The sequence below is a fragment of the Lissotriton helveticus genome, chromosome 7, assembly GCF_964261635.1.
Source record: "Lissotriton helveticus chromosome 7, aLisHel1.1, whole genome shotgun sequence".
Taxonomy (NCBI): domain Eukaryota; kingdom Metazoa; phylum Chordata; class Amphibia; order Caudata; family Salamandridae; genus Lissotriton; species Lissotriton helveticus.
Window position 1 is genome coordinate 996,312,399 of NC_136068.1, and position 13,277 is coordinate 996,325,675.

Below are 13,277 nucleotides of genomic sequence, written 5' to 3' on the forward strand. Positions count from 1 at the left end.
AGTTGCCAGGAATGAGTGGGCAAGTTTTTAGCTGAGTTTGTGGTCAATTAGACTCCTTTTTCTTTTTTACATCGTTTTTTTTGCCGAAGTGCCTAAAGCAAATGCGGCTGCCCTTTTGTGCTCTCCTACTGCAGCGCGCTATTAACAGGTATGCCGCCTTCCTCAAGACCAACATATTGAGCGTTATGGCACTGCTCCTATTTCAACATTCAAGATGTTTGTGACAAAAAGGCTACTTCTCAGCGTTTTAAAAGCCTGTGCATCTATGCTTCTATCTACTTGGAATTTTTTTTTTCTGTCATGATCTCAGTATTGCTCCTTCTGCTGCTTCATTTTTAGTCAGCTGATGTTTTGGTCATCTTCTGAAACTAGCTTGATATAAGGCATATCTCCTTGTTTTTTTTATAATGACTTATCATCGCACACAGTATTGATTCACAAAATACTGTTTGTAACAAACCTATTTATATGGCTTTGGTTTTACAACTTTTTACAAACCTGCTGGTTGCATTGTCACTTGACTTCTGCTACGTTGTGGTATTTTTTCTGGTAAAGGCCCTTTTTGTGCGCAATGTAAATGTGAGCTGCTGGCTCATTAACCCTCAGCCTCTGCTTGACTTAATTTACGGTGACTTTGTCATCTTTTCTTGGCCTATACAGGTGGTGTTTTGTGTCTGCCTCACTTATCCTTTTTACCATGGAGCATTTGCAGTCTAATAAATCTCATGAGGGTGCAGGTGCTTCTTCTGGTGGTCTCAAAGACTCAGCAGCAAACACTAGTAAGCGACTTAAAAAGGATCCTTCCTCTCCATCTAAATCACCTCTCCCCCTCACATTAGAGGATATCATGGATGAACTGCGCCTCATTCATCCTTTTATGTCGGACACCACTGCTACCCTTCAAAGAAATGAAGAGAAGTGATCTGGCCTTGATTTAAGACTTTCTGATGTCAAACAATAGAACAGCGACACACAGGATGTCATTGCCAAGGTCAACAGTCTCACTAAAGAAGTTAACCAACTCAAGAAAACTACAGAGGATTTGGAAAATCGAAATCGGCATAATAATCTAACCATTTACGGAATTCCAGAAGGTTCAGAAGGCTCTGGCATGATCTCCTTCCTGAAATCTCAAGTCTGGCAAATTGCTGGCCTTCCAAAATCAATAGACTTCAATATTCAGAGAGTGCACATACTAGGTCCCCTAAATGCATCTTCTTCTGCAAAACCTAGAGGTATCAATGCATACTTCTTGCTGAATTCTGAACTTATGACGATCCTTAATGCTGCCAAACAACATAAGCAGATGATATGGTCTGGCCACAAAATCTTTTTGAGTCAGGATGTCTCTAAACCAACAGCTAACAGACGTAAGGAATTTCTCGACCTCAGAAAAGCCTTGTAGTCCATGAATGCTCGGCATGGCCTTATACACCCTTGCTTCTTTAAAGTGACTTTTAAAGACAGAACATATTCATTCGAGGATCCTGCTGACCTTTCAGAACCTTATCCACACACATCGAGGAGAGCTTATGGAACTTAGCAAACATTGAATGTCTTGTAATCTGTTTTTCATGCAAAATTATATTCTTTTAGGTTTAATGTATGGTGTCTGGTATGTTAATTCTCATGTACATTTCTCATTCATTTCTTTTAGGTTCTCCCTGTGCTGTTCTGTTGTTGAAGATTCTTGACCCCACTGTCCTTTTGTCTATTTGTCTGACTCATCTCGTTGCTTTGTTCCTTAATGTCTGGTGAATTCCCTTCCTCCTGCTTTCATTTATTTACCATCTTTTTTGAGTTTTCTCCCTACCTTTTTTTATTGTCTTGGTATAGTTGATTTGTTTTCTCTCAGTGCTCTTCCCAGTGGAGTGGTCATCTTGGTATCAGTCATCCCCCTCCCCATTATTGTCCTTTTTTTCTTGATTGTTATGGCCAAAGTCACTTGGCTTTCCGTCATCTCTTCTTTTCTAATTTTTCTCATGCAACTGTTTTCTCTTCCTCTATAGTTCTTCCTTCCCTCCCTTTTCCCTTCTCTTCTCCTTTTCTTGCTGTATTCTCCCTTTCCTTTTCCCTCTCTTCATCTCGACCTGTTCCTGTGGTGGTCATATGGTTCAATTTCTTCTCTCTTTATTGTCCCTTGCTATCTTCATCTTTCCATCCTTTTTTATCTTTATATTCTCTTCTCCTCACCTTTTTTGACTTCTCTTCAACTTTAAGCCTACTAATATTCAAATTCCAGGGATGAATGGTTTTCACCTTATCTCATAGAATGTCAAAGGTATTCTCAACCCTGTTAAAAAACAATGTGTTTTATCTCATTTAGTGAGATTAAAATGTCAAGTTGCTATGTTGCAAGAAAAGCACCTTAATTTACAAGACCTGTCTTCACTGCGTAAACAATGGGTAGGAGAAGCTTTCTGCTCCCCGGCAGTGAACAACAAAAATGGAGTTATTATTTTGTTTCATAAGTTGTTACATGTTCAGTTACAAAAGGAGTTTCATGATAATAATGGCAGATGGTTGTTTTTAAATACTACTGTTAATAACACACAACTTTCCTTTTGTAATGTTTATGGCCCTAATGGCATTGACTTAACCTTTTGGAATGAATTTTCCACACTTCTTTCTTCACTTGGGACTGATGATTTAATTGTGGGTGGTGATTGTAACCAACTCATGGATCCCTTTCTAGACCGGAAATCACAAACTATATATGTTCCCATTAAGATGCAGAAATATTTTTATAGAGCTATCTCTTCTAGAGGCCTAATAGATTTATGGAGAATATCTCACCCTGACACACTAGAATTCTCCTTCTTTTCTCCCGTTCATGCATCTCACTCCTGTATTGACTAACTTTTTCTCACTCAACAAGCTTTCCAATTCATGACTAATTCAGAAATAGGCTCCATTCTTATTTCAGATCATGCCCCCGTTATTCTGGACATGGACTATCCCTCACCTTCTACCCCCTCTCGGTGCTGTCGCATTAATAACTCTCTCCTCCTTGACTCCCAGTTTATTGAGCAATTCACGCCTTTCATGGAGGAATTCTTTCATGAGAACCTTCACTCTACTTTTCATTTTCACTTTATTTGGGATGCCTTCAAGGCTGCCGCCAGAGGCTTTATTATTGACTTCGTATCTCGAAAAAGGAAAAAAGCCCTTTCACTGTAATCTCACATTCTTAAACAAATTAAAGAGCTTGAACATCTATATTTCACCACAAACTCCAGTGATATACTATCTTCTCTTATCAAAGCGAAAAAGCAACATAACAAGCACTCCTGGGACTCCGCATGTAATAATCTCCTCAAATTCAATGCAAGAATGTATGGAGGGCGGAACAAAGCAGGCAAATCCCTTGCAAATTATCTTAAAATCAAAAAGCAAAAATCCAAAATGATAGCTATTACTGATACCCATGGAGTTCGTCAGTCCAGTGATGATAAAAATTCTTGTTTGTTTTGTTCAATATTACTCTTCCCTTTACACTCCAGAATCCAGTCCTCCTTCCGCACAAGTTGACTCTTTTTTTCAATATAACCCCAAACCCCCTGATAATCTTACAGATCTTTCATCCATAGACATTCCTATCTCAGAAAAGGAAATAATCCAGGCCATTACTCTCCTACCCAAGGACAAAACACCCGGTCCGGATGGCTTTACTGTTCGATTTTACATCCACTTTAAGAACATTTTAATACCATACTTACTTTCATTGATCAACCATTTTCTTACCATAGGAGAATCTAGGGGATCTTTTACACAAGCAATGCTATGCCTAATCCCTAAAAAAGATAAGGACCCAGCCCTTTGCAAAAACTACAGGCCCATTTCCTTAATCAATACAGATTGTAAAATATATGCCACATTTTTAGCCATCAGTATTAACAAAATCATTCCTGACCTCATTAATATTTATCAATCTGGGTTTGTCAAAGGCAGATCTACTACCGATAACTTCTAGAACTCTCCTTAACATCATCCATTTTGCTTCAAATATAGATTCCCCAGTTGCAGCTATCACATTAGATGCCGAAAAAGCATTCAATAGGGTTAGCTGGGACTTTATGTTTGGAGCACTGAGATGGCACAGCTTTAGCCCCCCCATTATTCAATATATTCAATTGTTGTATTCTGCCCCCTCTACTTCTATTTGGGTTAATGGCTCCCAATCTAATTATTTTTCTCTTCATAGAGGCACCAGACAAGGTTGTCCCCTTCCCCCTCTTCTTTTTATTCTTGCTTTAGAACCTTTTTTAGAAAAAATTTGATGTTCATCATCTTATAGTGGCTTCACATTTCAGAATATTGATATTAAATGTACTGCTTATGCTGATGATATCCTACTCTACATTTCTAATCTGTCCACTTCTTTACCCTTGATTTTCTCTTTATTACAAGAATACTCCTTAGTCTCTGGATACAAATTGAATATAGATAAATCTGAAGTTTTACCTCTAAACAAATGTTGCCTTTCCCATATGTTTCATGGTTCAGGCTTTGAATGGAATCCCAGGAATATTAAGAGCCTAGGCATAGTTTACGCTAACACTATTAGGGAAACTATTAAAATCAACCACACGAACATACTGAAAATAATCTCTGCACTCATAGATGGTTGGTCCCCTCCATTTTTATCCTGGTGGGGGAGGAAAGGAACTATTAAAATGATGCTTCTTCCTATCGTCAATTTCTATCTCTCAATGCTCCCTATTTCTCTCCCTCTCCATTTCTTTAAAACCATAAACCGCCTCCTAACCAAATTCGTATGGAATAATTGCAAAGCTAGGATTTCTCTCTCCCGTCTCCAACAACCCAAAGATTTAGGTGGAGTCAACTTTCCCAACCTTATTCGTTTTCATTCAGCTTTCACTTTAAGACAAATTTGGCCTTTTTTAACAGATTCATTTAGTCTTCCCTTAACAGCTTGGAGCTCAATCGAGCTTGCGCAACTGTCACCTTTCTCATTCCTTATAGCTACTCGTGTATCTCAGCCTCCGAAGCGGTTTCCCACCCCTATATTTAAACACTCCAAAGCACATGCTTTTTCACTGTCTCGTTCTTTTCTCTCATATTCTGATTCTCACTCCCTAACTCCGATTTGGTATAATAAATTCTTAAAGATTAATAACAGAGCGCTATTCTGGAAGGAATGGATAGACAAAAGTATCATTACTTAAGACCATTTACTTAAAAATAACTCCAGAGGGAATTCTCGGATATATGTAACTCATTTGGCATTTCTAGCACACACTCCCCTTGCTTATAAAGGAACTAGCCTCTTTTACTGTTCAAAATAGCTCCCTGACCACTTCCTCTCCGATCCTCTCTCCTCCACCAGACTTTTCTATTCCTCTCAAAGTTGCTGCCAATTATAAAATGCTTTCCCATCCCATTGCTGATGTGTCCCAATCTAAACTTTAACTCTTATGGAAAAAGATCTAGCTCAGGAATTCTCCTTCCAGGTTTGGGACTCTATATGGTCCAAAATACATTCTGTTTTCCGCTCTGCTAGCACCACACAGGCTCTCTACTTCTTTTACAGCAGACTTGTTTTCACCCCCTCTGATTTACACAAATTCAACGTATTTGAATCAAAAAAATGCTGGTTCTGCTCATGCGTTGACAGTGATTTCCTTCATATGTTTTTTCATTGCCCGTTGGTTAAATCCCTTTGGTCTCACATATGGACAAAATTAAATAACATTTTAGCTACAGTCTTTCCTTTTGAGATTGTTCATATTTTTCTGGGCGGTTCCTCGCCTCTATGGAATGTACAATGTAATGTACGTAAATTTATCGATCTATATATAGCCATTTCCTTCCAGATAATCACAACCAATTGGAAAGATACTTCAAAAATGTCATACAATGCCTGGTGGAACCTGTTATGTCATCATCATAGGCTTGATCGTGCCATTGCCACCACAGTACCTTTATTGTCCAAAAAAGACTTGTTATGGTTATCTTTAACGGAGTTCCTCTCTAGACACGTTCATTGAAGTTTACCTTTTCTCTCTTTTCTATTTTCAATTGTTATTATTAAATGCATTTAACTTTTATTTTGTTATCAACTTTATGATATTGAATTGATATTTCATGTTGCCCTTCTTTTCTTTCTCTCCCTCCCCCTTCTCTCTCTCTTTTTTTCCTTGGTATAGATTCTGTATCCCTTTTTGGGACTGAACTGCATATATGGTCATTTTAATATTCTTTCATCTTCTTTTTATTGCCATATGTTTCTGTACTGATGTTTTACTATGCCTATTATATTCAATAACGCCTTCTAAACTTAAAAAAGGAAGAACAGTTACCCTATGGGTTTTTGAGGAGCTCACACTGCCTGCAAATGTTAGAGTGCTCACTACAAACCAGGGGAAGGCGTCAGAAGCAGAGAAACAAGATTGTTGGTAAACTCGCCAATATAGAGATCACGTTGATGCCTTAGGGTTTAAATAAGTTGAAAACAATAACTTGAAAGATTGTTCTGTGAAGGTAAACATGAGTCGATACAGGATTCAAAGTTCAAAGTTTTATTGTCACTTTGAAATCACAAATTCAACAGTGCACAGTACAGATAAAACACGTAATTTGAAAACAAAGGATAACACATAGTTAAAAAATCAGAGGAACTATAAATTTGGGCATTGAAATTCACTTTTTCAGTATTAATTCCTCTCTAGTTAAAAATCATCAAATTTAAATTTCAAGACATATTGACCAAATAAACAACTACAAATAGCTTAAAGTGGCGATGGCAAAGTGCAAATATTGGAAGCATATTGACCAAATAATGCGACTATACGTAAGTTAAACTGGCAGTAGTAAAGGGCCCGATTCACAGAACGAACTTAAGACAAAATCCTAAACTTACTACCATTTTGGTATTCACAGAAGGCCCTTACTCATTTTGGTAATTACAGAAGGCACTTACTCATTTTGGCATTCACAGAAGTTAGGACTCCTAACTTTAGGACTCCTAAATGCCTTCTGTGAGTACCAAAAGTCTTAAAGTTAGGATTTTTCTCAGTTTAGGAGTAGTAAAGTTCAGACTCCTAAACTGAGAAAAATCCTAACTTTAAGACTTTTGGTATTCACAGAAGGCAGTTGGGAGTCCTAAAGTTAGGACTCCTAACTTCTGTGAAAAACAAACTGAGTAAGTGCCTTCTGTGAATACCAAAATGAGCAAGAGTCTTCTGTGAATACAAAAATGAGTAAGTGCCTTCTGTGAATACCAAAATGGTAGTAAGTTTAGGATTTTGTCTTAAGTTAGTTCTGTGAATCGGGCTTAAAGTGCATAATAATCACATATAGTGCCAGATGTATCAAAAAAGCATTTTTCGTTTATTTTTTACTGAATCACTATTTGGGAATCACCAAATGCTATGTATGTTGGAATTGGTAACATTTTTGTGATTCCTTAATATTACTTAATAGCAATTTTCTAACAGCTAAATGGTTTTGCATCCGATTATTTGCGATTACCTAATTGGCAAAGTAGCGAATGCAAAGCCAAGGGTGCCCGGGGTCCTGAGGCCCCCCTGAAGCACCCCAAAAAATAGAAAGTGTGCACATGTAAAGCACATACATGCCCTAAGGGAATGTGGGCGCTACATGCACTTTGAAAAATGCATTTTTTCAAAGTTTGCACATGGTTACCATCAACCTGAAGTTGATGGTAATTAGTCTTTCCTAAATACACAGTTCGCATTAAGGAATGGCTTCTTACATGTGCATTAGGGATTCACAAATTGCGATTCCCTATTTGCATTCACAATTTTGGTAATTGCAAAATATTGCAAAAAACTCAATTTCAAATCCAAAAGCCCTTCATACATGAGGAAAGGCCATTTTGCATTCGCAAACTGCCGAATTTTGCGATTCTTACCGTTTGTGAATGCAGAAGGATTTCCTACATCTGGCCCATAGTAGCATACCAATCTTACAGGAGTAAGTATTCACAAGTTCTATGTGCATTTTTTCAGAGCACTCGTCAAATGATAAAACCATATAAAAGCTTGAAATTGGCAATGCCACTGTATAAAGTGGGGTTGCTGCCTAGATGTTTTAATCTTAGAAACCAGGCTACTTGAAGAAAACTGGAGACAGGGAGCAGAATCATTGAGTTTGTGTCTGTTTTGCACACTCTTAGGGTCTCCCAATCAGGCATAGCCCTAATGTTAAGCAAAGTTGTTTGATCCATTTTCGTTAAGGGTGTTTATACACAGGGCAGAAGAAAAGTAAGTACTCAACATTTTCGTAACCTCATTTACATGCGGAGCAAGTGCAGTGAATTTGAATTTGTCCAAAAGCCCGTGAAAGATACTAAGGGGAGAGTACCCAACCTTCATTGGATATACAATTTCCTACAGAGTGGAGATTGAAACAGATCTAAAAATTCCTCTAAATGGCAGTCGAACTTTATACTTCCAAACAAATCAGTAAGGCTCCCTGTGGAAGAAGTGCTCCATCTCCTGTGCATCTTTCCAAAGATCTTCTTTGCTAATAAAGACACATTGGGGAAAATAGAAGTTGAGGCAGAACTCTCCTAATCCTAAATTGCTTAGCCACTCCTTGATATATATTATCCAGGGAATTTTTAGTGCCTGCAGTTTACTAATCACATCACTTAGCCCTGCTCTACAATAGGCCAGTTCTTCAGTGGACCTCACTCTGACCCAATATAATATTGATTTTAAAGTGGCGCACACACTTGTCACCTACAGACCAAAATATAGGTGCAAGGGCGGAAGAGGATACTCTGTGGGAGCCTCTAGAAAGATCGTATAAGAATGTATCTGCTTGGACGAGAGCTTCAACTCCATAGTGCCCCCACAATACGGCTCATAAATTGCTGGGCTAACAGTTGGTGCGGCAAAAAACTTGAACTCAGGGGAAACTGGATAGTAATTGTAACCCTTGAAGAACTTAGCAATAGCACCTGCCCTGTGCTTTAAGCAGAGTTTTCTTTTTCATTTGCTCACCTCATCTATCATTTTCAGACAATCTTAAGGCCCAGGTAGCCAAAATCTTTAACTCTTTCCAGAGTGTTTGTGCCTGCCCTTATTACACATCTGCGTGGCTTCTTCACACTAAGGGCCTGATTCTGGTGCGAGTTGGAAAGCTGCCCGACCGTATCGGTTTGGAAATGGTTTCCGACCCACTCGGATCAGGAGAGTCCGACCGACGGAGTAGGATGCATCCGGATGCTTCCAGATACGATTTGGTTGGACGCCCATTTACTTCAATGGGAGCATATGTTACTAACCGCATCTTAATTGGGCCCTGGGTCGGGAAGATACTTCCCGATCCGATTTGGAAGGAGCAAATGCCATTAGGAGGCCTTCCTAACCGCATAAGAATCAGACCCTAGGTAGGAATGCTTTCTTAACCGCATCAGAATCAGGCCCTAAATGTCATTAGTTTTGTTTTTGAGGCATGTATTTCTTAACCGTTGTTTCTACAAAACTGGCCAAATTTCTCAATCAAGATTTGGAGACCTGTGTTTTCGATATCAAAGGAGTGTCATCAGCAAAAGTAGTGCTGGAATTGTCTGTCCTGCCAGAGTAGGAGAATCATTTTCAGAGTTGGACCGTAATACCACACAGCCATTAATACTCTCCCAATCCTAAATTACTTAGCGACTCCTTGATATCCATTATCCAGGGAATCTTTTGTGCCTGCGGTCTACTAATCATATCACTTAGCCATGCTCTACAATAGCCCAATCCTCCAGTTCTTCAGTGGACCACACTCTGACCCAATATAATATTGGTTTTAATCTGGCGCACCCACTTGCCATCTGCAGACCTAAATCTAGGTACAAGGGCATACAATTTAATACTCTGTCATTGGACTCTAGGGAAGACAATTTAACATTTCTTATATTGCTAGTTATAATTACACCATTGCTTCCTTGTGTTAAATCTGTGTGCAAGTTGTTTACTATTGGCCCCTCCATAAGAAGATCTACAGGATCATGATCACTCTCACTTCTAGGAGTTACATTAAAATCAACCAGCTTGCTCCATAACTCCAAATTTACAAAAAATTATCTAGGTGGTTTCTATGGTTTCCTCTTCTGATGTTGGAGTGTGTTGGCTCTCTGAAGTTGATTGACCATTGTATGTGAGGGTGCTGTAGGAAAAAGTTATAGCAATAATTTGTAGGGCAGTCTTAATCAGCTGTTTAACCAGGATGGCATTAATTGCCGGTACAGGTCAGTAAGCATCCTCCTCACTGGCTTTATCACCAGTAATTACAGAGGGTTCAAAATGGGCATTAAAATAACCACCCATTATGATTGCCCCTTCTTTGATTGCTGTCTTTAGGAGATGGTCCACCTATCGCAATGTGGTTGATTCTCTAGAACTGCTAACTGGTCTGTTATAAACATTGATCAACAATATATATTTTCCGTTGTGCAGGGATAGCTTTAGAACTAATAGATCCTGACGCGGGTTTGGGTCCACCTTGGCAGTACATTGTAGTGAAGTTTTCTCTCACGTGCATAACCCACCTGCAGCCCAACCCTCCACAGAGTTTCTAGCCATAACTTGGGAGATTCTATACCCAGGTCTATGTATACAGATGGTCATCCATGTTTTTGGCAAAAACACACACACATCAAAATCAATAAAATATCCCCAGTCACTATTCGCTAGCTTTGTATTTAACCCACCAACATTCCAAGAAACAGCCTTAAAGTTTCCTAGTCTCAGTAATTATTCGCCATCTTGTTTTCACTTTTCCCGCCTGCTCGCGATGCCTATTTCCTGTTCCGGGTCGCGCAATGCATGCTCGCGCCTGTTCACAATACATATTTCCTGTTTGGGAACGATTTTAAGTGTTCGCGACGCTTTTTGCGTGCTCGGGGGGGAAATATCGCGCGAACTTGCCCACGCGGTCGCAATGGGCGCGGCCCTCTTGTTTTTCACTCTATTGCTATGGTTCTGATGCCTGCTTTTGAATCTTCCCTCTATCTTTTCAATCCTTTGTTTCTAGACACTTTTTAAAAATCTTTTTTTTTATTTATTATCCCTCTGCCTATTTTCCTGCTTCTATATTTTCGTTTTTTGTCAACTTTTTGTGTGTTTTTAACTACTTTATCACTCTTTTTCTATTGCCTGCTCTTTTCATTTCTTTTACTTACCTTTTAATTTTTTTTCCTCTTCTTTCCCACCCCGTCTACCCCAGAACCATGTCGAAAGGGCAACGGGGTCGACACAGGAGCCAGAGCTGTGACCTTCTCCCTTGCGGAAGGCGGCACCCACAAGGGGTGCAGGCACGGGCCTTATTTGGGGAGGTGGAGTTGGCTGCACTGGTTTTCTTTGTGTAGCGCCACCTCCCCTTAACCCAGGCAGCAGGTGGCAGGCCTCGGTCTTGGTACGGACTCCGGGAACGTCGGCAGCATTGGGGTCCGGCGCACCCAGAACCAACTGACGCACCGGTGGTCCGATATACTGGACCGGGAGCAGGACCTGCTGGACCTGCTAGGAGTGAAGGTCCCGGGTATTGGTGAGTAACTAATTAATTATTACTACTTTGTGTCTGTTCTTCTGCTCTGTGTTATATATTGCAAATATCTTTTTTTTTCCAACCAGCTAGAATGCTGCAGCTTACATTACAGGTAAATTACGTTTAAAAATCTTCTTTGATTGTTATGACACAGGTGCTCATCTGCGCTACTACTAATCTTACTTGTTTGCAACTTTGCGTTTGCGCTTGCTTAGCGTGATTATGTAAGAGTTTATTTTAGAGAAATGAAGTTACGTAATGCTATAGTGCCTCTACTTACTTAGTCCTGTCACTAAGAGATAGGGGCGGATTGATACTTAGGTTTAGTTACTTTGTATGAGTTTGTAATTTTTTAGTGGTATGCGTGATGCCCCCTCTGTAACGTCACATGCTGCTAGTACTAACCCTGGGCGTAGTTCGCGAAGTAGCGGTACGCAAAGTTACGCGAAGTGCACTTCGCACTACGCGAACTTCACGTAGCACTACACGAGCTGCGTAGTAGCATGTTCGCACTGTGCAAGATGCGTTATCAATGATTACACAGTGCGGACAAGCATCCGGCACTGTTCAATCATTGAAAACGGCATCTTGCACAGTGCGAGCTGTAGTTTTCAGCCGCTCGAGTAGATTTTTACTCAAGCGGCAGCTTTCTCAACCCGGACTGGTAGGTTCTCATCGCGAGTGGTAGCGAGCATGAGCGACCACTTGCAATGAGAAACCTGACCTCCCCGCGTTGAGAGTCTCGCCAGGATGTCATTTTGCTTACTCGCGGTCGCGAACATGACGTTGAGGAACACGAACAAGCAAAAAATGACCGCTGCACTACGCTACGCTGCGCTACGCGTGTTTGCACTGTGCTACGTGCAGCTCGCGTAGTGCGAAGTTGCGCAAACTTCGCAAACTACGCGAGCGTAGCGTAGTGCTTCGCCCATGGTTAGCTAATACCCCAGTCTTAAGCAGAACCTTTTCTAGTTTGTTCAATGAGTGGTAATAGGCTTAGCACTAGCAGAACTTCAGCATCAATCAATCAACCAAAAATTTGGTGTATACAAAAATGTAGTCATGTGTCCTCCATTTGACCATTACTGCATTGTTGAGGACTAAAAAAAGTGGAAATGCCTACTTAATGTACAATTGGCACGCCTGGAATAGCTGGGGTAGGTTAGGTGGTACGTACTACTTAGGCTTAGTTAGTATTCTGGAATCAGAATGGAAGACTGGATTAGTGTTGATAAATAGTAAGTTTCGATCCGCAAATCCCCCGATACAACTTTTTGACCAGATGAGATTGATCAATTTATTTATTGCAATTGTTGTTTACATAAATGTTTTTGTGACCGTCCTTTAAAAATATTGTATTCATTGCAATTTGGGGGCAGCTAAAGAATAAGAACATACCCTGGCTAGTTCATATAAAGGCCCTCCTCTACCAAGTTGGTTTGCCCCAACTGTGGGACACACCGGAGGATAGCTGCGTGAGGACACAAAGGTCTGCGCTAGTGGCGGCCGTAAGGTCTCATAACCTTAAAATACTGTACTGCTCGACTTCCTTGGGTAGGCCGTCTACTGAGTTCCTATTGATGAAAATTGAACCCAAGACGGAGGTATTCCTGGACTTAGTGCAGCCTTTACTTGCAAGAAAATGATACACCCAACTGAGGCACGGTTCTATACCGATTGGGGCATTGACATCTAAATGGGCAAAGTCGATGGAGGGCAACTGTCCTGCCTGTAATCATTGCAGGGAAGAC